At 38.1% G+C, this 25,796-nt stretch overlaps 1 long non-coding RNA gene across 1 annotated transcript; it reads left to right on the top strand.

Moving 5' to 3' along the window:
- Nucleotides 1–1,104: 1,104 nt before the first annotated feature.
- LOC129126310 (uncharacterized) lies at nt 1,105–25,004 on the top strand. Its single transcript, XR_013184153.1, has 7 exons — nt 1,105–1,313; nt 6,606–6,751; nt 7,926–8,081; nt 9,005–9,179; nt 11,398–11,536; nt 21,059–21,158; nt 22,524–25,004. It is a non-coding gene; the product is annotated as an uncharacterized LOC129126310 (long non-coding RNA).
- Nucleotides 25,005–25,796: the final 792 nt, after the last annotated feature.

Here is a 25,796-nt window from a genome sequence, read left to right as displayed (position 1 = left end):
GCTGAGCTACCAACATCAATATGGTCAGCGACCAACCAGAGCTATCAGGGAATTGCTACTTGCCAGATGGCGATGGCAGCGTTCTTCCACATGCTTCAACGTGACCATGAAAATGAAGAATTACATACAGAACATAATAAAAAAATTAAGAGGAATATAAAAACCAAATCACTTGAGCACAACTCCCTGAAAATAATCACACTCATATGCAGTTTTCACAGCCTTCATGAATTGCTTTCCACCCACTCCTTAAAGGAAAAATATTTGATACAGCAGACAGCTGTTGTGCATTCAGGGATGTGAGAAAATGTATTCCGTATTACTATTTAATGTATCATGCCTGTGTGAATAGAATCATTAAGCTTGCATGTCTCCTTTTGGCTTATTTATTCTCAAAATTACAGATGCTGAATTAATTCACCATCACCATTCAAACTGTACAAACTCCTAGGGTGATCCCCAACAGAGCATTTGACCAAGGATGGAGTTTTCACTGGAACAGCTCCTTTAAATCAACATGTATGTGGTCAGATTGCATTCACAGCCAACAATTTATTCATGATAAATGCTATTGCTCGACAAATCCACAGCCCTGAAGAAAAGTCAGCAAACCTTCTTCCCTGCTCCAGTTTGTTGTTGTTCTTGTTTGGTTTTTTACAACAAATTCCTGACCTCACCTAAACCACTGAATTCTTTCTATTTCTTCCAGTAAACTTCCCTGTACAGAGAGCAATGCTCATTTGGAGTCACCAATAAGGAGATAACAACATTGTTTCTTGCACTAGGATGGACAAACCAATTCCATTTTCTCACTGATGTATTTCTTCACCTGGAAGCTGACTTGACCCAATAAAAAATTAAAATATTTTTTTGTAATGCATGAAACTTCTGGATTAAATTCTTGGAGAGGCATTCTGTTCTTCTTACATCTTGCAAAACAGAGTGGAAAAGTATCCTACGAAAGAGCACAGAGTTGTGTTCCTATGCCCAAGCCTCATGATTACGCAGTGCTTGCTGTTATCAGTACAGCCCATCTTACAGATAACCGAATTTGCTGCCTGCTATATTTACCTCGCGGTAATTAAAATTATATAACATATATTTATGTAACATATTCTACAATCAGAAAGATTTAGAACATTTGCAGGAGGCTACAATGGTGAAACCTGTCGCCAAAGAGAACTACTTAGGAGATGACCAGAGAGAAAATATTGAGTGACTATTGTTAAGTCAAAACCTGTTTCTGTGGGGCACTGACAGCTACACTTCACTTGTTTTCTGCCGCTGACAAAGTGCTTGTGGCTGAGCAGGCGGTGAGTAAAAGCTTTCGCTCGCCGTAAGGGACCTCCTCTCAAGAGGAATTCCTACAAAAGTTGTCTGGGGGAACGAGGTTAAAAAAAAGAAGGCGCCTAAAAGGAGAAATCGCGGCGGGAAGGCCCCATCAGAGATGGTTCCTCCTGGTCCCGCTCCCCGCAGCAGAACCGGGCCGGGCACAGCGGGGCCACCCGCCCGCCGTGACCGCGACCACAGAGCCCGGGGCGGGCGGCGGGACCGAGGCCGCGGGAGCTTCCCCGCCAGCGGCCCCTCGGGCTGCGAGAACCCCGCGGCGGAGCCCCGGGCGCGCCGAGCGCAGCCGGCCCCCAGCGCCGCCCGAGTCCCGCTGCCCCGGGGGACCGGAGTGACAGTGACAGTGACGGTGACAGTGACCGTGCCCGTGCCCGCCCGGCCGCCGCCCCTCCGCGGGGCCGCCGCTCCACCCGCCGGCCGAGAGCGGCCCAAAGTTGTGCGGGGCCGAACAATGCGGCGAGGACTATTTGTCCTTCCGCCGGCCGGGGGAGGGGAGCAGCGGCCGCGGGGGAGGGTCGGGGGCCGCTCCTCGCCGCAGGTCCCCGGGGCGGGACGGGCCGGCTGAGCCCTCCCCAGGGCCGGTTACGAAATCCCGGGGAGCCCAGCCCCATCCCGTCCCGCCCAGGCCGGGGGCAGGCTGGCTGGGACTGTGGCGCGCTGCGCCGGCCGCGGGCCTTTGCGAGAGGCGCGTTTGGAGCAGCGCCGCGCTCTGCCCCGTTCCGTCCCGTCCCGTCCCCGCCGCCCTGCGCCTGCCGGCCTGGGGGCCGCGGAAAGGCCGACGGGGCAGCAAAACTCCAAACGGTTCGGCGGGGGGAAAGTGATTTCCCGCAGCCCCTGCTGCTGCTCCAAGCCCTGCACTCCGCGCTTCCCGCGGGAGTCACACACCAGCACGAGCGGGTACACGCCAGTACGAGCGCGGCGCAGCTCGTGGCCATGAGTGCTGGAACACTCCTCATCTTCCCCTAGCTCAAGAAACACCACCAGTGAAGAAGTAAGCAGTTTAAATAAATAAATGACGTTAAATTCAATTCACACAGGAGCTGTCTTGGGTACTCGTTTTGTTAAAGCCAGTATTTCTTAAATTACCTACAACAATCAACAAGTTTATGCTAAAAGCGACATAATGTTTTCTTGCTTTTATAGTACTTTGCTACTTACAGAGAAGTAAGTAGTCACGAGAGATTTACACAAGCTTAATAAAATTAATCTAAATTACATTGTCTTTAAAGGTGGCTTTAAAAATCAGTATGATCTAAAGCTTAATAGAAACGTGTTTAGATGTTTAATTAAAGCATTCATTACATTGAAAGCAGATTGATATCCCTGGAGAAAGCTGGGGTTTTTCAGCGTATCTCAACCTTTCTGTTCAGGAGCTCTCAGCATGGCCCTGCCTCCCGCTCCTGGGAGGTGACACCGGCACGGCGGCCAGCAGCGGGTGTCGCAGCCGGCCAGTGCCACCGAGTGCCCGGGGAGGCTGTGCGATCAGCACGGCCCCGCTACCGGACGGACAGACTGCTGGCAACAACAGTCCGGGGGCTGGGCAGCTGCAGCACTTTGAACTACTTCATTTTAAGAGACCCCAGAACCCACTTATAAACTCAGAAAACACAGATTACAACAAAGAGTCCTGTAACTGAGGTTAAAAAGGGGACTTATTTTCAGTGAGGAAATAATACAATGTTTTAAGTTTCCTATGTGAACTATATGCCTTTCACTACACATCATTTATGATGATCACATCACACAGTTCAACGTGAACAGTTCTGAAAGACCTCTAGGACGATCATTACTGGTGAAAGCCATTGGGGCAAAGCATCTCCCACTAGTAAGTTCTCACACTGAATGATGTTGGCTAGGTAGGCAGGATACAGCTAATTTGCAGAAAGGATAAAACATTAGTATCACCACTTTTAGCCTTGTTTTCTAGAGAAATCACTTGCACACTGTGTTCATGGGGATGGATGAGTTTTCTTAATAAATCACAAATTCACTTGCTAATTTCAACCAAGGAAAATTAGATCACATTCATGCATGTCATGGAAACAAGGATTAAAGGAAAGGAAAACAAGAGACTCTTAGTGCATCTACTGAAGAAATGAGTAGTCAGGGTCAATCCCTGTTAGTGACCAAAGAACCCAGGGATGCAAAGGTAACTTCAGGCAGTTCCCTTCTGGCAGACAAAACTCTGGTATTCTGTCTGCCACAGGAAGTGGAATCATCCATCTGTTTTCCACAGAACTTTTTGAACATTTCCTCATCTCCAAAGTTTCACATGAGCCAGGAAATAATTGCTTTAATGTAATCAAAAGCCATATAACCCATAGATAATGTTTTACATTCTCAAATTGCTTGGAAGAATTTAACTGAACTCTGACTACAGCCATTCATCAGCCAGTCCCAGATGGGTCCCTCATGCATGAGATTCCTACCCAAAACTAATTCCCTGCTTGGAACTGATGGGAAGAGTTTCTGCCCCTCACACAGCTAAGGGACCATCAGATGATGCACTTTGGGGAACTAATGAGAGGACCACATTTACAGAGGAAAATCAGAACTTTGAAGAATGGTAGGAACTCTTTACACCATGCACATATAGAACTACACTTCAAACTACACTAAAAGAAACTTCATTTCTTAAGTCAGTAGAGTGGTAACATGGAATTTTTTAAGGCTTTAGGAAGAAAACAAAGCTCTGAATTGAAGTTCTATTTTGAATATTGTTGCAGCCACATCATAGGTGGACCCTGGTATGAAGACAATGGTTAATACTAAAGTATTTCCCTCCTCATATATAATCAATATTATTGTTTCCTATAATATCTGCAGAATACATCAGATTAATTTTTGTTTGGGAATTCAATTGTAGGCAGTCTCCTTGTCACACGTATTTATAATTTCCTTGTTAATTACATAAATATTTCTGTTAGAAATAAGAGACTGTATTGCAAGTGCTCTGCCCAGAGAACTATTGATTAACTACATTTAATATTCTTTTTACATTAATCATTTAAGATTAAGCTTCATAAAATATATCTTGTTCCCCATAATTTGCCCTTATATGGCTCTTAACATAGGAAAATCTGGAGGAGTTGTCTCAGTTACTGAAGATACTTGATTATCATGGTTATTCTTTCATCTGAACCCCTCTTTTATCACATGCAGATGAACTGTCTTATACAGTCACATGATTTTGACATTGTCACATTCAGATACTTGTTGCAACTACCTAGTTTCCAGATGCTACAGAACAGTACAGTGTCCCATTCAAGATTACATCCATCAGAAATTTTATGAGTCTGCTCTTAAACTTGAAACTAACATGGAAAATGTGAATGTTACGCCATGTAGAGGGCTGTTCTATACAGGTATACAGGTTTCAAGTCTAGAGCTAAAGGACACTTCAAAGAAAGTGAATTTTTGAGATTTTACTTTCTTTTCTGAAGAACAGTTTACTTTCTAAACAGCATATTTATGCTTTCTGTTCTTCTGTGCTTATACAGTAGTAGTTATGACCTCCAGAGCCATAATTCTACCACAGCTGCAGGTTCTGGGGAGCTGGCTTATGGCAAAGAGGCTTCTGAATGAAATACAACTTTAAATTAAGTTTCAACAGCTTATAAGAATAGGGAACATAAGAAAACAATGCTGCTCAGACCAAAGGTCCACCTATCCCAGTAGCCAATTTCCAAAATAACAGCCCAGTATAGAGTTACTCTTTTCAGTTTAGTCTCTCATATGTTCTCAATGCAGTGACTATTCAGTGGGATTCTGGAGAGCAGAAATGGCTTTGGCCCAGTGCCTGTTCCTGGTATTGCATCATTTCCAGACTAATGAGAAAGATCAATCATTAGCCAGTACAGGACACTCAGAGAAGTATGTAAGAATCAGGCACGAACAGAGTAATCCCGTACCTGATATATTCCCCTTTTTGCCAATAAGAAAATTAATAATTTCTCAAGCAAGAAGTTGCATTTGATTATTGTTTTTAGTGGCTATTGAGAGCTCATCCTTCATTAATTTCTTTGGTTCATGTTGAATTATTTTAACTACTCAGTAGCCATATTTGTAGAAATCATGACAAAAGAATCATCAAGTAATGAAACTCTTTAATGCTGTCAATAGGGTAAATATGCTCCATGAAGAAGACTCTGAAAGTCATTCAAGGAGATCCAAGTCTTGATGGTGAAGACTTGTGATTGTTCTCCATCAAATGCAGCATCAATATATTGCCATTGAAAACTAAGTGCCAAGTTAAAATATGAGCTTTTAGTCAGTTGTTTTACATTCCCTAGATCACCTTATCTTTAGTTGTAAAGTTGAGTTTTTACAGTATGGAACATACTGTGATTAGCACAGGGTATCATGGTTAGTTTGCTACTATATGCAGGCTGTTGCCTCTTGGTTGTTGGACAGACCAAGCCAAATGGTTAAAGGTCAGTGTCCCTCTGCTTTTGCCCTAGTAGGGCTCAGGGTCTTCTACCCAAATTCTTATGTTCATGAAACTTGTAGAGATTTACTATCTTGGAAACAAGCTCCCTCTGTTAAATTGAATAAAAACTGGAAAATTCATTTAAAAGCTGTTGGAAAGACAAACAGATAAACTGGCAGTGCAACTGCAGAAATTTATCTTCGGTAAACAAAAACCAGAATAAAGCAGTTATAAAAGGTACTTGCCATAATTCTGTTCTCATTGAAGTCAATGGATATGAAGCAATTGTCTTCAAAGGAGGACCAAAGTGTAGCCCATCCACTGTCCCTTCAGAACTATTTCCAGCAGAAATGTCACAGCCTGTCAAAATAATTCACATTACATGTGGAAATTTTTCATTATGTTCTCTAAGAAAAATGGTTATTTCAAAGTCAAGAGATTTTTCTTCTAACATTGTTTTGTATTAATCCCTTCTTTTTCAAACTGCACAAAAAATTTAAATTGATCATATAGCTCAAGGCAATTCCAAAGTTTGCATTCATTGCTGATGGTGATTGAAGTGATGGTTATTAGAGACCTAAGCAGCTGCATTGCTATCAGGGTACTGGCTCAGAACTGAAAATTGAGGGGTTGCTGAGCTCAGGCTCAAGTTCAGAACATACTTTTATCTCTGGGAGGCAAGAATTATTGTACAGTTTGCAATTTTTTTTCAATGTCAGACTCAGTTTAAGGTTTCTGGAAGGCTACTGTTGTATACATAATTTTGAATACTGCCTTCCATTTCACAATTTTAAATATTATGTTCTTTGATCTTATTTTTAATGTTAAGGAAAACATTTTAGCAGCACAAATAGAAGACTTGCAGCAGAATCTTGCCCTCCTGAACCATCTCAAAGCTTTAGGTTTCTCTTCAGGGAAGCTATGATTTTCTTTCTGGGCTTTCAACTCAGTCAATAATCAAGTAACTTCATATAGGTAAGTTTAATTTTCTTTATCTCAGTTGCCTCACATGTAACATAAGAGTAGACAATAACCTCCCTTAAAGGCTTGCCAAGAAGAACCAAATTACAAGATCTTCAAATGAAACACATAATAAAAAAGATTTTACGTAATTTGACATTTAAAACTAGAACTGGGTAACATTCTACATACCTGTAAGACTATATTTTAATTTTGGATTATAGGGTAGATGTACATCAAGCAAAATCTTAGATAATTTATACATTTTACCAGTAGGCATATGCTACCTTCATTTAGAAAAGCTAATAATGTTAATCTAAAACCCCCTCATTATTGCTATTTGATATGCAAATATTTAAAGAGATTCTGTCCTACACATATATTTTCAAACTTTATGATAAATACATTTAAAAATTACTGCCTTGAGATGTATTATTAAAATTTATACAAATGACCTGCATTTCCTTACACCCGTACAATAGCTAAAGAATACCTAAGTTTCTATTACCTGTGAAGGCAATGATTTTCTAAATTCTTTTAATGCAGAGATCATGAATTTAACTTTTTTCCCATGTGAAATTCCATGCACCCAATTTCACTCATCACATGTTAAAATATGTATTTATTTCAACAGGAAACAGTTTCCATGTTTCCACCTCCTACCTGATATTATAAAACCACTGTAAAATAGGTTGCAACTCTGTATCAATATAGCCTTTAAACTGTCCTTAAATCAAATAAAAAGATAAACTATTAGAGTATCATTTGAGTGACACCTGCCTGCTGGGAAGAGGTGGTGTTTGTTAGGTATTTTTGGCTTTATGCTGCAGCTATGTAAGTTTATATTGCATTTATGGTGGTTAAACTGAAATTATAAAACTGAAATGATAAAATAGCATGAGGTATATATATCTAAAAAGAAAAATGTTTTACTCCTTAGTCTGTGAGACAAGGCCATTCCTTGAGCAACTCCAAACAAGCAGGAATATTTTTTTATAGTACATTTTACAGCTATTTTGGCAATTGTAGCTTAGAAATAAAATAAAACTTAGCTCTTTGCCATGAGTTGTTACTTATTTGCATTTCACATTTTCAGAGCATATTTTCCACCTTTCCACTACAGAATACATAATACCTGAACAGCTTTTATTTGCTAAAAAGAGGTACCCCATTTTTTTCCCCATGGGAGAGAGTTAATTTTGATCAATAAGAAAACAGTTTTAAGAAGCCTGAAGAGATTTCTTAAGACAAGAGCTGTTTCCAGTGGCATTGCTTTTTAGACTACCAGTGAATGATAAGCAGTGATACCTTGGGATATAAGGAACGACAACTGCAACGGAACAAGGTAATAACAGAACTGTTACATTTATCTCATGGTCCTGCATGAAAAACTGCACATGAAAAACTTCTATAGGTATACAGAACTTCATCACAGAGGATGGACTGATGTCTCTGACCTACAGTCAGCCATTAGAAAGGTTAGCAATGAAATATCAGATAATTTGTTTTGAGATTTTTCTACATTTGAGAGACTGTTTAGCATGATGTAAAGCCAAATTAAAAGTAGGACAAAAAGCTTTTGGGGGAATAGACACATGCTAAATAAAAGTGGCTGCTGCCACTGCCACCCTGCAGGGTCTTAGAAAATATCATGTAATGTGTCAATGTGATTTATTTTTATGAGTTATTCCTATGGGCATGATGTATGTATTCTGTGAAGATTAAAAGGAGTTGTTTCTTTAGAGATACTACATTAAGAATCACTGTAAAGTTATAGTTTAATTCTGCAGAACAGAAGATCCCACTCACTGAACTTTTACCAGTATAACAGAATAAATATTGTATACGAATTTCATCACGGAACAATTCACAAGGCTGAATACATTTTACAAAGTCAATGAAGTTTGACATGAAACAGATGAGGCACCAAGCAAAAATATTTTCCAGTTTTGAAGCTAAGCATTCAGAGACATATTTCCTGTATTGTAGGATTTAATTTTCTTAATGATATGTGTTAGCTCTTCAAGAACTGACAAACTGGCTCCCACTGTTGCCCACTTTATTTAAGGTTACCTGTCTGTCAATTGCTTCCAGAGGCAGCAGTTCCAGAAGAGTTCGTCATTTCAACCCACACTGAGCAAGACTATGATTATCTCTGAAATGTTATTTCCAGTGGCTTTTGGATCTTTCTAGTAATCTGTACAGAAAGGCACACTACACTTGATACACGACTACTAACCATGTAGGTTTCTATAATAATCACTACAGAGTATTCTTCTGTGCTGTGAGAAGCTTCCAGAAGAACAAGGCCAAGCTGTCTCAGCATCAGAGAGCATTTCATGAGTGGTCTCTGGAGCTGCACAGCCTGCCCTCTTGGCTCTGAATGCACTCACCAAACACAGCACCCTTGGGAACAGTGCTGAGTGTGACCCCAGTCCTACCGGTAAGCAGAAAGGACTAGAAGTGCTCTAGTCTGGTCTGTCAGGCTGGTCTGTCAGGCTGCTGACATCTGTTATAGCCTAAACATAACTACAACTAATAGATAATTTGTACTATTCTTCGAGTTCCTTTTGCCTCCCCACTGAGCAGCAACTTGCTACAGCAAAGAATTATGTACCTATTGAACAAGATTTCTTGCAGCTCCTGCACTAAGGAATGCCTCTGTCGTGGCTATGAGAAGGTTCCTCTCAGGGCTCACATTGTCTTTCATGCTGCTCCTTAGGAGTTGCTGATAGACACTACTAAACAGTGCTCAGGATGATGAGCATGAACATGTTTCCTGTAATCATGACTAAAGGCTTACCACATCATTTCATACCTATGTTTATGTCATTTTGGAGGTAGATTGGATTTCCAGGTGCTACTAAACAATTACACTTTAAAATTATTAGGAACATTTTTTTTTTTTTCCAAGCAGAGCATGACCAGACTCTCCTCAGTGGTGCTCATGACAGGACAAGAGGCAATAAGCATAAACTGAAAGACATTAAATTCCATCTAAACATAAGAAAACACCTTGAGGGTGACTGAATGCTGGAATAGGTTTTTGAGAGTGGTTGTGGAGTCTCCAGTCTTGGAGACATGGCCCTGAACAACCTGCTCTAGCTGCTGCTCCTTGAGCAGGGATATTTGATTCTAGAATTTAAGTGTAACTCATGACACTATTCAGGTGTAAACTCAACTATTCTGTGATTCTATAATTAGATTACCTTCCTTAATGCAATCATGATTTATGCCTTTTACTTTGAAACTGGAATTCTGTAATTGATTGAACAAGTCAAGGGCTCATGACCACTGAGAGAATGAAGCTGTTAGAGCTTTTAAATCCTAACAGTGCAAATGAGAGACCAAAAACCAAACCAATCACATTAGTGATATCCTGACTGGGCTGTGTTTGAGGAGGAATTTTAAAAGAACTGGGCTAACTACCTGCTCCCATCCTGGATTTGCCCTAAATGGGAGACTGCATCTCTCCTCCTCTGTTCCTCAGTGAGCAGCAGAGGTGACAGAGGGAGCTGCCTTGCACTGGCAAGATTTCTGCCAGCATCTCCCCACTGGGACATCCTCCTCTCTCATCTTTAACTGGCAGGTGTTGCTAACTCAAGCAAGTCTAGAAAGCTGCAGGAATTTCACAGCAGAGAGATGCTGCTGAGTAGATTCTCTTTGGAATTAGAAGCGGGTTCACTCTTTCAAACGTTCTGAGGACAAACACTATCTGCTGTTTACTGCACCAAGCTTGTAGGCATTACTGGTTTATGAAAAGGTAATTTTAAAGAATGAAAAAGATCATGAGTATTTTGGTTGAAAACATTCTTTGTCTTTCTATGTTCCAAATAAACAGTTTAAAACTCAGCTTCTTCAGACTCTGTTTTCTCCCCCTAACTGTTAGACATTAAGTGCCATTCAAATGTGTTAGAATATTTCCCCCCTTTTCAAAAAGCTACCCATAGAGAAATGCTTGGCTTCCCTTCAAATGGAACAGTTCAAAAAGAAAGAACTGCTGAGCACAGGGATTAGCAACAGTTGCTCTTGAAAATGATTGATAATTTAAAATGACTGGGGGACTGGGTTTGTACTTGTGAAAATGGAACAACAGGTACAGCAGAAAGGCTGGACTCATGAATTGTGACTAGATTATTAGCAATAAAACTTGCACACATGGAGTTAAAACTTCTTTGTAGAGACCTCATAATTGTTGAGAGAGCTGTACTGGCTTGGAAGAGTATACTTGTTTAACAAAAAATTTGCCATCAAAATGGCTCACTTAAAAAGGTTGATGAATAAAACTAGAGATTTTGATGCTATACTTCCCAAGGGGAGCAGATTGGTTTTTTGAGGGTTTTTGTTGTTGTCTTTATTTTATTTTATTTAAGCTTTTCAAACTCTTTTCAGATGACAGTAATTAAAGAAAACCCAAACAAATGAAACTGCACAAAACCCCAAACACCCACACAAACAAACAAATAATTAGTAATTTTAAATATCATTTCTATATCATAGGAACTAATGGTAAGTATTGTCTTTTCAAATGTTAAAGCCTTAATAAAAACTGTATATATATTTAGCCAGCCCTTTCAGTATAACATCACTGAGGTGCTAATATACCAAGACCTAGCTTCCCTATACCACCAGAAAGATGATCTCATTTGTTATCTTTCCAGCAGAGCAAGCTTTTTCATCCATTTCTTTTACAAGCTGCTGTTGCCACAGTTCTCCTTGAGGAGTCTTGACAATTGATCCAAGCTGATGGCCACACTTCCACAAAGTGCTGTACAGGAACTGCCAAACCTGTTTCCTACTGTAAGTCTGGTGCTTTCTCTAACTCCTCATGAATTTGCTCTTAACATATATAGATATAAGATATATCATTTCATTATGTATATGTTATTGTAGAAATGATGTGTCTAGTGTGGAGAAAAAACAAAAAAAAAAAAAAGCTGTTTTCTTTTTTGCTGTTTTGCTAAAGTAGAACAAGTATTGGAATTAATGCACAATAGAATTCCATTGCACAATATGGCTAAACCAGGTGAAAAAGACTTTTCTAATGAAAAAAATCTAAAAAAGGTAAAAAAATGAGTTGAGGATGCTAATAAAATAGTAGAAGAAGCCCTTAAGGAAATATGATGGTGTTGAACGTGTGATAGAGGCCAGATTTTTAGCTGAGGGAAGAATGGTTAGTTAAAACACACAAGATATGGGCCCAGAAGCAGAGATTATTGGCAGCAGTTCTTGTGTTTTGCAGACAATAGGAAGTAGGGGTGTGACTGGCCATCTGGTCTGCACGCTCCAGCTCCAGCTGTGCTAGCAAGCTTAAAGGAGGAGCTGCAGCTGTGTAATGAATATTTACAGCAGAGGAGGGTGTGATTTATGGCAAAGATAAGAATTGATGAAAAACTAGGACTGAACGTGCTTGAGGTTTAAGATGGCATTTCAAATCCTGCTATCTGTGATTCAATAGTGGACATTTCCTTAAAATATTCAGAGACCTGAAAGAAGAGATTTGATTCATAAACTTGCTTCAGTGTGTGTAAATACGATGCTGGGAATTAGTATACAGTTGCCCGGGTGCAATTCTTATAAACATAGTTACACAAGCACAAGAGTTTTCCTGCTACATAGAATGATCAGAAGGTTTTGATAATTTAGTATCTAAGAATTAGAAACTTATTTTAGATAGCTTGGAACTGTGAACACCTTAAGTTCAGTGTTAATTTTATATTACTCATGCCAATGAATCAGACTCATAGATGGTCTGGGTGGAATAACAAATTATCATCACAAGATATCTTCACTGATGTAACTTGTTAGTATTTAAAGTTTTGTTAAAAAAAAAAGGAAGGATTTTTATAAATGGGATTTCTTTATATTTACATATATGTATGTATATAGCAGATATTACACAGCTCTGCCTACTGTCCCTTCTAAAGAGATGGTGAATAAATAATTACAATATAATTGTCTTCAGATATACCTTGTCCATGTTATTTAGCTGCCACAGGTAAAGCTCTTTGTGATGGCCCATATACTGGTAGAGAAGTACTAACCTGACCAGCAGTTACAAGCAGATAAAGGCTGTGATAGCAGGGATTTCTTATCTTCAAAGAAGGACAGAATTCAGAATGTGAATTTATACTGTGTGCAGTTGTGACAGCACACAGTACCAGCAAGAAGTTAACTTGTAACTGCGTGCAAAAAGAATTGCCAGCATGGTTTCCTCATTTTTGCCTTGCTAAAGAAATGTATCTTGGATGGTAGGCACTGCCTTGAAAAAAATATTCAGCTAGAAGCCTTCGAGTGGGAATTAGTCACATTCCTGGTTGCTTTTCCCGTGCTCCAGAGAGTTTATGACAAGCACAGAGAAGTGTGAAAAGCTCTGATATTAAATCTAGAGATAACATTCATCTGAAGAGTTGGTGTCCCTGGAGAATGGAGGGAAAGTGTTATTCTCTAATATTCCTTAAAACATTCAGAGCAAGTGGTTTTATTCTGCCCATGAAGACATTCTCAGAAATCTAATTCTATTAAATGCTACTCCCTTAAGAAGCCTTCATTCTGTAAAAAAACATGCCACAGGAAATCCTTAAATATAAGGGTGGAGGTAAGTAGCTGGCATTTGTTTCTAATTCATGTTTATTTTATTTCATTGCAAATTCTAGTTCATCTCTTCCAAATGAATATGGAACATTTCATTTGCTGATCTTCTGCATTAATGTGGTCAATATAACTGGAGCTGAAGTGAGCTGTTTGCCAGACTTTCTAACTGCTGCCAAGAAAAACTTGGGTGTCATTTTAGAAAAATCCATGGGTGGAGGAGGACGAGATCATGACCATCTGTCTATGCATCAAAGGCTAAATCATTATAGGGGAAAAATAACTTCTCTGTTGTGTTTGCCAGCCTTGTTCCCCTTCAAAGTAAGTTCAGTTAGTAAGTTTTGAAGACAAATATCTTCAAAATTGTCCTGTGGGCTCAAACGTTTCTTGGAAGGAAGTTGAGGGAAATTTTGAAGGTCAAAACTGCACAATTTGGAAGTGAATGAGATAGCATGAGAATAACATTTGAGGAAAATTTTACAGTCTCCTTCAAATCTTCCCAAATGCTTTCTGTTGCATCCTTTTCTGGTCCAGAATCTATCAGGTAACACATAGGAAGCACATAATCTCTTCCTTGTCCTGAAGACAGTTTACACACATTCCATGCCCCATGGCATTTACAGACTCCTTGACTTAACATTTAACAAAGGGACAACAGACTAACAGCTTTTGAGAGATGTGACAGTAAATATGCACCTGGACCTACCTGAGCCTTAGAATTTCTCTTGTTGGTCAAGATAATAGCCTGAAAAATAAACATTCTGCCAAAATATTGCATAGAGAAGAGGTGCCTTATCTGTACTATAGTTAATACTTTACTCTTTCTATTTGGTTGGATTTTTATTTAATGCAATGCAAAATTAAAGTCTTGGCATCATGCCAAAATCCATCATAAGGAGCTAAAGCAGGAATGTCTCTGAAAAGCCATCAGTCCTTGAAACCTGGAGTCACTATTGCAGGCGTGCCACAGACTCCTTTATCAGTAGTCACTGTGACATAAATGTCTCTCTGATGAGAGTGAAATGACAACAAATGGAAAATGCTGGTAACCATGGGAGCTCTGTTTAGACTGCCACTTCCAGGATGCTACTGCTCTAGTTCAGTCTGCTGCTGTACCCATTGCAGTTCCTGTAAGCTCCAACTTTTAGCATGCTCTCTTGTCAAAACGTTTGCATTTTGCAGTGTGTGACATCTAAGTCCAGACATTATTACTTAAAGATATCACTCAGGTTTCCCTGAACAGGAATCCTTCCTAGTGTCAGTTTTCAAAGGAAACAGTTACAGTTCTTATCAGCAGTATGGAGGTTTTCTTTCTATTGAGATTCTGAATTCTCTCCTTCTTTGAAGATAAGAAATCCCTGCTATCACAGCCTTTATCTGAATATGAATGGATCCCTGGATTTGATAAACTGTTTAGGACTATGAGGATCAAATCCTAAATATGTGTACATTGAGAGTTCAAAAGGTGAATTAATTTCACCTTTGTACAATTGGTATTCTTGATTTCTATCTTTCCTAATAATAAATAGTAAAATTTCAAAATGTACTTTGAAAACGATAATGGCTTTTTGGAGCTACACCTCCTGTTTCAACATCTTAAAATTAAAAATTAAAATATTTTACAGGCAGATCCGGGTGTGACTTTTGGAAAAACAGTCCATGCTTTGTTTTTAATAAATGAAAAATGAAGCAAGAGTGAATTTTTTAAAAGAAGTGAAATGTCATAGCATGTTTCACACATGAAATGTAACAAACATAGTGTTAATTTGCAGTGCATTCTGAACAGAGAACCACAGCATTCCACCAAATCTGGAATCCTTGAAGATAGAAATATTTTAAGTTTCTTTCTAATAGTAACTACAAAGTATTACTTCAGCCTCATGTAATAAAATGCTGTCTTGAAGATAAATGTAAAAAATCTAACCACTGAACAAAGATTTTTAAAAGGTATTGACTATGCAGAAAAATTATACTTTTACATTATTAAAGTTGAATGATACCCTGAGAAAGATCTCAAATTCTGCAAGTTTTCCTAAAATCAAAATGCTAATCTCAATGACATGGCTGAGTTTCCTAAAATATTTGTTTGCATCAGGCTTCTTGAATTATCACCTTTCCAACCTTTAGTCTTGAATTTTAACAGGATTTGTGTATTCAAGAAAAAAGTTTAAAAGAGTAAAACCTAGTAATCAAGTACTTCAGTGCCACTTGCAGAAATCTTGTGGTAAAGAATGAATCTGGGTCATTACAGTGAAAAGTGTACATATACATACTGTTTCAGAGCATTCTTTTAGGGCTTTTATGAAAAACAAGAGTAGAAGCCTTTCTGCCCTGCCCACTCTTCTCACTGTCTACGTGGTCAACAAATAGTTGACCTTGACTAGTAAAATTTACTGTCTGAGATGAATAATAGGATATCTTGTAAAGCAGGAGTGTTAGAAATCTGCGTGGAGGATTGAATTAGAAAACTGCCAGAAGTTCAAGGGCCACATCCATTTTGCATAAAATGAAGCAGATGGTAGCTGACTTAATCTTTGATACCATGGTACAGTCCACAGAGATTATAAATCCCAGCATGAAACACTCCATTTCCTTCTTGCACTGAGCAGGTGATAAAGATAGATATAACATCTTGCAGACATTTTGAAATACCTACCTTAAAAAAATGCTCTATGATGCATTCTTGTTTCTTATCTACATTTTTCTAGCAAAGGTTCTCGTTTTAGCACCTACAGCTAATATTATACAGTTGATTAGCAACCACAACTAATTGGCAGTTTCTTGGCCATGTTATTGGAGCTTTGCCTATGCTGGCCCAGAGATTCCCTGCTTCTCAGAAGCCTCTTTCCTATGTTACACAAGCATTTATAAATCTTCCATCATTGTATATGCCATAACCAGATCAACCAATAGAACAAATGCTCAGAGTCCACATTTGAAATTCCTACACTACTCAGGAGCTGGTGGGACTTGAAAATATTGCTAAGGAGGGGATGTCTTGGGTTGTTCCTGAGGATCATCATCTAATAGGTATTTTACATGACATGACTGACTAAGACTGTTGGCATTTTTGGTTGAGAGTGTAAGAGATTTAGAGCCTTATACAGAAAATCTTAAATTCAAAACATTTCCCATCATATTAAGCAAAGCAAGTAAACATTTTGAAATTTACTCTAAATCAAACTCTTATTGTGTACATCAAAATTTCAGGAAATCCACACCATCTACATATGCAGACTAAGGGAGCTTATGATAAAACTATGTGTTATGAATATACTGAGTCACTCCCTGCAGACCTCTCTGTGTTGCACCATATCAACTTAATGTTGGGTATGACTTGTGATTTAATTTAAAGGATTTTAACTGGTTTTAAGTTAAGTTAAGTTTAAGTTTTCAGTTCTACTGCTAATATTCAGATACAAAATACTAATCTTAAAAAACTGGTATTCCAGACTGAAGAAGGCTAAAGTCTGAAGTCAAAGAACAGAATAATCTTGTTAATTGCCCACAACTTGCTAATACGGTGTGAAATCCATTGGATATCTGGTAATAAAAATTGTGTTGTCCTTTGGAAATATGCATTTTCTGTAATAAGATTTAAAATGTAAGCGCTAGAATGTTCCTAAACTTTTAGAATATCCAACTACTATACTTGGAGACGTTTTACTTTCATTTATAGACCCTTACAAAGGCATAGATGAACTATGACAGATTTTGGTGTAACTACTTCGTAAGGAAATAATTCAGACATGATTACAGGAGACTGATCTTTTAATGGGAAGATGACTAGAAAGCCTCATTCATGTGGAATTGTGGGTGCTTCTCTTTCTCTTTTAGGGTGTTTTCCCTAAAAGAAAAACAGACAGTGTTTTGTCATCTAAAGCTATAACCAGTATAACTCAGTACTGGTGGGAACCAGCCTCAGCCCATCTGCTTTGCTCTGATCTGCCTGCACAGAGCAAACACAAATCTGGGTGGGTTACAGGAAGCACAAATCCCTGGCATTGCTGTGTGAGTTTGAGGCTCTGCTGCCCTTCTCCCACCCAGGTGCTGCCACTGGACGTAGCTTTGCAGCTCTGTACTGCTTGTCAGGGTCTGCCTGAACCTTTAAAAACTGTCTGAGAGCTGAGGGAAGCTCAAATACTTTGTTGGAACCTGCTGAGGCTGCAGCTTTCCCTGTTTGTACTTTCCAATTTTTCATTAGTAGTTCCAATCTCATTATGTGGTAACAGCTACAGAGCCAAAGACTTGTACCCACTGCTCCAACTGGAACAGCATTAGAGCTGCTATGATTTGTGTCAGGGTCTGACTCAGTGCAAAACTTCAGGGGCATCACTGCAAACTGAGGTTTTCCATGTCTCATGAGAACAGCCCCAAGCCTATACAAGCTGTAATATTTCAATTTTATAGATGAGAGAGATGAAATTATTTCTTTTGATATTACAGATATGTCCAGGATATCCAGAAATTTATGTTCTTGCCCTAACACTGCAACAAAACAAAAAAATCAAGAGGAGAAAGCATTTAGAAATTATTGTAACTACATCTTTTTTTTGCCCTTTGAGGATTTTGTTTTCAAGCAATGGCTTTCTCTCACAGCTTTTAATACTTAACTAGTCATTTTCATCAGATGGAGTTGTTGTAATTTGTTACTTCTATGTTCCAATTATGAAATATGACAGAATTCTAAATATTTAATGGGAATGGGATTATTACCAATGTGCCCTTGTTGCATGCTGCATTGTTATCCTCTTTAGTATTGTAAAATATATGATGTACCTGTAGAAAAGAGACCTTAGTAGTGCATACAGATGGAATTGAATTCCTAAAGCAGTCATAGGTTTGCAAGTTTTATTCTCAAGGTCTCCATACAGATTCTTCAGATTATTATACATGAACACTGGTGAAAAATGCTTTGCCCATCTTCTTTTAATACTGTAACTCCACATATGATTCAAAGATACACTGGTACAAAATGATCAGTTTGATTACACCCTAAAATGGATGTTTTGCTTGGTGTGCAACTGATGGTAAGTTTATTTTACTGTATGGGATGTATTTTTTGCAGATTACAATGACCCTCAGGTTATTTTGCTTCTTGTTCACATTTTAAATTAATTCTTCTAATATCCTTTGAGAAAGGTCAGATTCACACAAAGATCTATAGAGAAATGGTGTCATTTAAAATGGAATAGTGCAAAACATTATGGTTTTACACTGAGAATCATGCAGTGAGACCTTTGGTTCATGTCTTAACCCACTGAATGAAGATTATTATAATATCTGGTAGTCAGTGCAAGAACTTGGGGGTGGAAAGCCTTGATTATTCACTTGCTATTGGTGCTTTTTGCAAGAGAAATCTATGTTGCTAGAAAAACACAGATTTTTGTTTAAAGGGGGTATGGTAAAAAGAAAGACAAGTGCTTTATGGCTCCTATGGTAAGCTTTTCCCATCAAAAGAACTAATTCTAGGTTGGCAGCGTATCTGCAATGGTTGAAATTAAAATCTTACTGGCCTCTTCAAAAATGTAGCAAACTGGTGTCAGATTTTGATATAAGCAAGAAATATAAAAATAGAACAGCAGCCCAAAACATTCACTGCTCGTAGGAAGATAGACAGAGACAAGCTTGCAAAGTACTTTGGGTTGTGTTACAGGTCAAGCTCAACCAATATTAAATCAGCTGTGGGAAGAGGAAAGTCATGACAAAGTCAAATTTCCTTTATAGAATACCTGGTGAGACCAGCAGAGTTACTCTTAAACAGAGAAACTGTAGCAACCACAGACAAAGGCTGCATTGAGAATAACTAAAATTTGTTATACAGTGGCCAAGAAGAACACAAAATGACATTATTTCTGAGTTGCTGTAGTGAAGTGAGATACATGGTTCATCTCATGTAGTAAAAGCAAGAGCTCTGCCAAAACAGCAATAAACTACCCACCTTCTTTTCTGCTGCCAAATGTTCTCGGGGCCACCAGAGACATTGATCAGGCCCGTGTCAGTCACTGGCTCCTACTGCTTTCATTGCACTGTAAGTCACAGCAGTCCCACCTGGGTCTGCTGATAAAAAAGCTAATTTTCATCTCTCATGGGTCTCTTCTCATTTCTGTGAGACACTGTCACAGACCAGGCTATCTCCTGTGCCCAAGCATCCAGTTATTCAGCCATCTAGCCAGCTCTCATTCTTCTGGATCTTGACTACTGCAAATATAAAGCAAATCAAAGGCTTTTTAAAAAGCTTTTTTTCCTCATTAACTGAAGCCCTTCCTCCTCACTTCAGCCTCACATTGAGGTTGTGTCCAGGTGACAGCAAGGATAGCATCCAACCCTTCCATTAGTTAAAAAGAAAACTTACTTCAGACTATTCCTTAAAATTCTCAAAATGTCTATTTTCTCACTTTACATTATAAAAAAGTCCAACAAGAGTAATCAGAAATCAAGCATAATATTTGCACAGGAGAGGTGGTTTCCCTGAAAATGGTGAATGAATTAATGTATTTTTCAAATGGTGAGCATGAGGTCTAAGACCTGGCTTTTCATAACAACATGGAAATCATGAGCAGGTTGATTTTAGCACTGACTTCAACTACTGGGAATTAGGAAATGGAATTAGGTTGCATATGGATGTTAGACTTCTTAATGACTCATGAAAAGAAAAAGAGTAGTTAGGCACAAAGAGTATCAAATAAATTGGTGTTGGTTTTTTGCTATGAAAAAACTCTGAAGATGCTTGTCCCATCTGTATGGGATAGATCACAGAAGAAAAGCATAACTTAAAACTGATGTCATCACAATTATTGCTCTTCTGCATCTGCCTAATTTCTAGTTGCTTAATTTAGTTGTTTAACTCTTCTTCAAACAGGATTTTAATTTATGTTATCTGTTATCATTTTCTCGGTGTTGTCTAAAATTCATAAGAAATTGAACCAAAACAATAAATATCTGACCAAAGACACTGCAGGAGCCTTTCTAACTTCAAAACATTTTAACAAGTTACAGTAGAAATCAGTAAAGTTAAATAATTGTTATGCAAATCAGCACAATATTGTATTTCTGGATGGTAAGGAAGCTATGTTGGGTTAATGGATAAAAGAATACCTGGAGGTTGATGTTTAAAATGATCCGTTTATCATGTGGGTACATTTTATTCCTCTCCAAAATAGTACCAAATTGGAAGTACCTTAGAAGAATTGATGGCTATATGATTCCAGGAGAACAGTATCTCTGCCCCTATTACAGATCAATAGGAGGTTCATGTGAATGAATGAATGAATGAATGTGGCTGCTCCTGCAAATCCTTTTCAATTAGCTGTTGAAATAGAAAACTCATCTGAGAAACTGCCCTAAAATAATAACACATGCAAGCACTTTGCCACTGAACAAGAGCATTCCTGTAGTTAAAGCCACTAGAGACAGTTTATAATTAATGCCAGATTTTTCACAGGTGCATTTTTTATATATTTTGTCAGGGTATTGGCATTTTGTCTGAAAGGTGCAACTTTGGTCCACACAGAATATACTGATAGAAGCAAGGTGTGATGTTAAATCTGCAAGTGAATTACACTTGGATAACTTCCAGAAAGATTATTTTATTTAAAAATTAACCTTTTGTCAATGTCAGAAAGTCTTCTCTACAATAATAGCTATGAACAGAAGGCTAAGTATCATTGCTTCATATATACCACTTCTTGATATTCTTCTTGGTAACTCATACTTCTCTTTCCTGAAAAGTAAAATATTACCCTATCTTGAACCACCAAAGTGATGAGCTGTTTTTCACTGACTTGTACATGGCCTTTTAAAACACTGATTCTGGGGACTGGCAGACCTGGTGAGTAATTCTGGCTTACAGTACAGCATATGCACAGTGTTTACAGTGGTTTAGAAAACATGCCAAAATACTGCTTTTTAAAATTCTGTCATATTCACATAGGTATCTTGTTTATTGTAGAAGTTTAATATCTGTACTCCACCTGTCTAAACAAGCAGAGCACTTGACTGATTCATGGTTAATGCTTCCCAAGGAACCTCTATACTAGAAGTGGGACACTGGAGAAAACAACTAGTCTGACATCTTTTGTTTGTGACAACAAAATTAACCACAAACCACAAATTGTTTAGGGCTTCAGTGTGTTGATAGATATTCAAGGTCTAGAAAAAATATTTTTTACTGCACACAGATTTGTACTAATACAGTAGCATAATTAAGGAAATCACCCTGCAAATGTCTCCTGCAGGCACACAAAAACCCATTTGTTAGAAATCTGTGGCATGCAGAATGTTATGATCAAGATCCCTTAAAGAATCCTGTGCAGATTCTGTTCACCTGTATTTTTTTGTCAGTATGGATTCTACTGCCATTGCATTGTTGTGATTTAATGCTGCTTTTTCATAAAATGTAAAGTTAATCTATGGCTGTTTTAACACCAGAATGGCATTTCTGCTGTCCTCAGCCAGAAGAATTTTCAGCCAGTGCCTATGCAATACTATCAATTGTAATGTCATTTGAAATTCCAGTTTTTCTCTGTGAATCCTTACTCAGAGATCAAACATGCATCTGTCAAACTTTGTTCTCCTATAACTCTAACTCTACATCTGTTTAAGATGTAGCTCTACAATATTTTATTGCTACAGGCTCTGATGCCATGCTGGCCTCTATTGCTATTAGCCCATGATGTGAGTCTACAACACACAATTTTACTGTAGCTGGGCTGAAATGTTACATTGGCCAGCCAGACACAGAATTTGAAGACAGAAATTAAAGGATATTTTTACAAATTTTATGCATTTATGCAACCCTGGAAACAGGGATAGTAATAAGGCATATTGAGAGGAAATGGAGAACTATGGAGTATTGAGATAAAGAAAACAGAGCAAAGATACTGAACCTGAAGTGAGATCATGAATTCTCAGAAAAAGAAAGAGCTGTAATTTCTAGTTTGAAACTTAAGACCATTATTATTTTAAGAATACTTGTAGGACTCAGAAAAGTAATATTCATATATTCAGCAAAATAGTTCTGTTTGTGAAGAACAGCAAAGAAAAGTTAGAGGTGACAGAATGACACACAGAGTGTCATTTGGACTTCAGCTGTCATTTGGGAGCCAGCTCAGACTCTGATGGCTCATGTGCCATCCATGCCCTCAGAGTTCAGGAGTTCCTGGGATATAACAGTGCTTTCCTTTTCTTTCCTCAGGTCTGTGAGAATCACAACAAATGAAACTTGACTCTTGCATACAAACTGATGGAAGCCACATTTGTAGCATTTCTCAGACCTCTCCTGGAGAGAGCAAGGATCTCTTCATTTTAAGTCTCATCCTGGGTATCTTCTTTAACAAAAATTTGAAGTTCTTAATAACTTTAAAGGAGTATCTACTACTTTATCAAATTTGTCTCAAATCAGCCTATGTGCTCAAAATCTATTAACAGGGCATGTGTGCTATGGTTGCACAAATCTCCTTTCCTTACTAAACTAGGCCAAATACCTCTAAGAAGCCAAATGAAAGTTCAATCTTTTAGAAATTACATGAAAAAAAAAATTTCTTTTCGACAATCCTACCAAATTTAGTATCATGTTAATCCTACTATTCAAATATGCAGGAATAAATAAGAAATTATATTCTTTACATGCATTTTTGACTCTTCCTCTATGCTTCTACATGATAAGTAATTTTCAATCAAGCTGTTTAGAACACCTGAGATATTCCTCAGCAAATGATTGCCTTGTCTGAGCCCAGTCAATATTGACACCAACGAGGCATGCATCACCATGCATTCAGATGCATTTTGCATTTGGATTGAAGAACAAACCACTCCAGGCTGTCAGACACACATAACCCAGGTAGGATGCATGCATTCTGCTTTCTACTTTGCCAAGGGAACTCTAAACTGGCAAAATTTTAGTTGAGGACCAAATATTCAAGAATCTGGAGATGATGGAGAGCCTTGACAATATCAATTCTATTTTAGAGTTGCTGCTTACAATTTTGTTTTGTAGGTTTTCTTGAAGAAAACGAAAAACTTCTCCTAAAAACACTGCATGCCCAAAGAAGGGAGCCTGAAATAAAGATAAACAAGTTGACTGAATACTGAGGCAAAAAGGAAATAGCTGTGTAGATATGAGGCCTGTTGGACAGCTTTATAAATAGAAGTCAGTGGATCACAAAAAAACCCCAAACAAAACAGCACAACCTTTATTTTACTAAGGTTTTTAAAAATATATAATTCTACTATTTTAAAGTTATCATTCATGTGCTACAAAGGAAGTTTCTAAAACTGAAATATGTTTATATTCTAGAGACTGTTCTTAGTAGAGCCTGGCCAAATACAGCTGCTCAAAGACAGGCAACAATGCAGTAGTGAAATGAAATAAAGTCTTTAAAAAGAGGGCAATATTTCTGCTGGTTCCTAAACTGCATAAAGAAGCATTAATGCAAAGCCCCAGGACACAACTGGCTAGATTCATAAGCAAGAAGTGGTGGAAGTGATGCCACCTTTCATCCTAAAGTCCAGTCACTAATGCATTCATCTGGGAGAAGGCACTAGGCAGAGAAGACCCGTGCCTGTTTGAGGAGACTTTCAGAAGGGATTTTGAAATAAACCTCCTTGTTTTGTTTCATCTAAGTGTACACTGAGTCAGAATGACTCAAGTCTGATATGTAAACCACACACTGGGGAGATGGGACATCCTAGACTTTTAATCTCTGTTCAGATAGACATTTATCATTCTTGAAGTGAAACAACTAAATCAGAGAAGAGTACCCCAAATACCCTGTGAAAATCTGGTTAGATCAGATCTGTGGGAAGTGTTGAGCCTACAGAAAAGAAGACGTGTCCCCTTACAGACTGTAACTGATTGGCTACTGGATAAGACAGCAGTTCCTGTTGGTTTCTGTTTTGTTATCCTAATGTTTTCTTTCCTTTCAGTTTGGCAGCCAGTTTGATAAATAAAAATCAGTTATTGGCACAGACTTTCTCAGAATTCATGGACAAGTTTTACAGATGTGATGATAATGCCAAGAAATTACCTTCAGTTCTCGTTTTCTTAACAGAAACTCCTAAGCAAACACATTGTTACTTTTAAAGAACATAAAGAAATTTAACAATCTAAAGGTGTGTCACTTTCTTCTTACAGTGATTGATCCAGAGTTGCTGATACCTCAGCAGAAATTTTGAACAGTATTGTGCTAAAGGAATATTACATGTAACACATTTTCTGTCTTTATTTCTTATTATAAGTTTGAGGGTTTGGGATGACGAGAAAATTCTGCTTAGAAGCTTAGTAATGTGTTTCCATGTTTATTTGTCAGGCATTTTCAAATTCATCCCAATGGCAACTCATTGTGATACAATGTGAGTTATTTTTATGATTTCAAAGTAGCAGCATTGTTTATCACTTCTGGTACATTCTGCAATAGTTTAAAAGCTGCATTGGAACATTGTACTTCTACAAGTTTTAACTCACTTTTTTGGAGTTGTCTTTTCTTTTTTTCTCCCCTTTCCTTTCCTTTCCTTTCCTTTCCTTTCCTTTCCTTTCCTTTCCTTTCCTTTCCTTTCCTTTCCTTTCCTTTCCTTTCCTTTCCTTTCCTTTCCTTTCCTTTCCTTTCCTTTCCTTTCCTTTCCTTTCCTTTCCTTTCCTTTCCTTTCCTTTCCTTTCCTTTCCTTTCCTTTCCTTTCCTTTCCTTCCCCTTCCCCTTTCCCTTCCCCATCCTTTTTTAAGGAATTGTCCTACATTTTTCTGCTCAAAAGAATGTGGTTTGCTTCTGTAATCCTATACGAGCAATGGTTAATGTTTTGCATGAGTTGATTAATTTTTACAAATCACAACAAAAGGAAGCATCATAGACGAAATTTTCACTTCCTGTTAACAAGGACACATGCTGTTGAATATCTGTTCACCATATTTTAATGAACTACAATATCTTGGCAAAATAACAGACAACACCCTTTCTTTCTCTGACAAGGCTTGTGAGAGAGGAAAACAATCTGGCTGTAGGATTGCACAATTGCTGTCAATAAAACAACTGCTCCAATAAATATATATTAGTCACTTTTTTTTTTAAAAAAAGCAATAAATATGACTGTAAACTTTACCCAGTAGTGTAATTTTTCAACAAGATGTCCAGGTCATCCGTTGAGTTGGTGTTGTGTCACCTTTCATGCTCTTTAAGACTTCTGTCAATATAAGACAGTCTGGAATCACCTCAGTGGAACAATGTTCTTTACTGCTGAGTTACTTAATGGAGTAGAAGTGGATGCAGAGGCTAAACCAAAGAGCCATTTCCTTGGATTTTCTTTACCATGTGGATTACATACAGCAGTAAATATTTTGGATTTAATTTCTTTAAATAGGAAGGATAAAAATCCAATAAACAAAGTGTATGCCCTGTGTCTCTGCTCTGAGAACTGGGTGAGCAGCTGCAGTAAGTAGATGTACATAGCATCATTTTCCCAAGATCAATTTCTTAAA

This window comes from Agelaius phoeniceus, chromosome 13 (genome assembly GCF_051311805.1).
Source record: "Agelaius phoeniceus isolate bAgePho1 chromosome 13, bAgePho1.hap1, whole genome shotgun sequence".
In the NCBI taxonomy this organism is placed as follows: domain Eukaryota; kingdom Metazoa; phylum Chordata; class Aves; order Passeriformes; family Icteridae; genus Agelaius; species Agelaius phoeniceus.
This window is presented reverse-complemented; position numbering and strand designations above follow the sequence as displayed.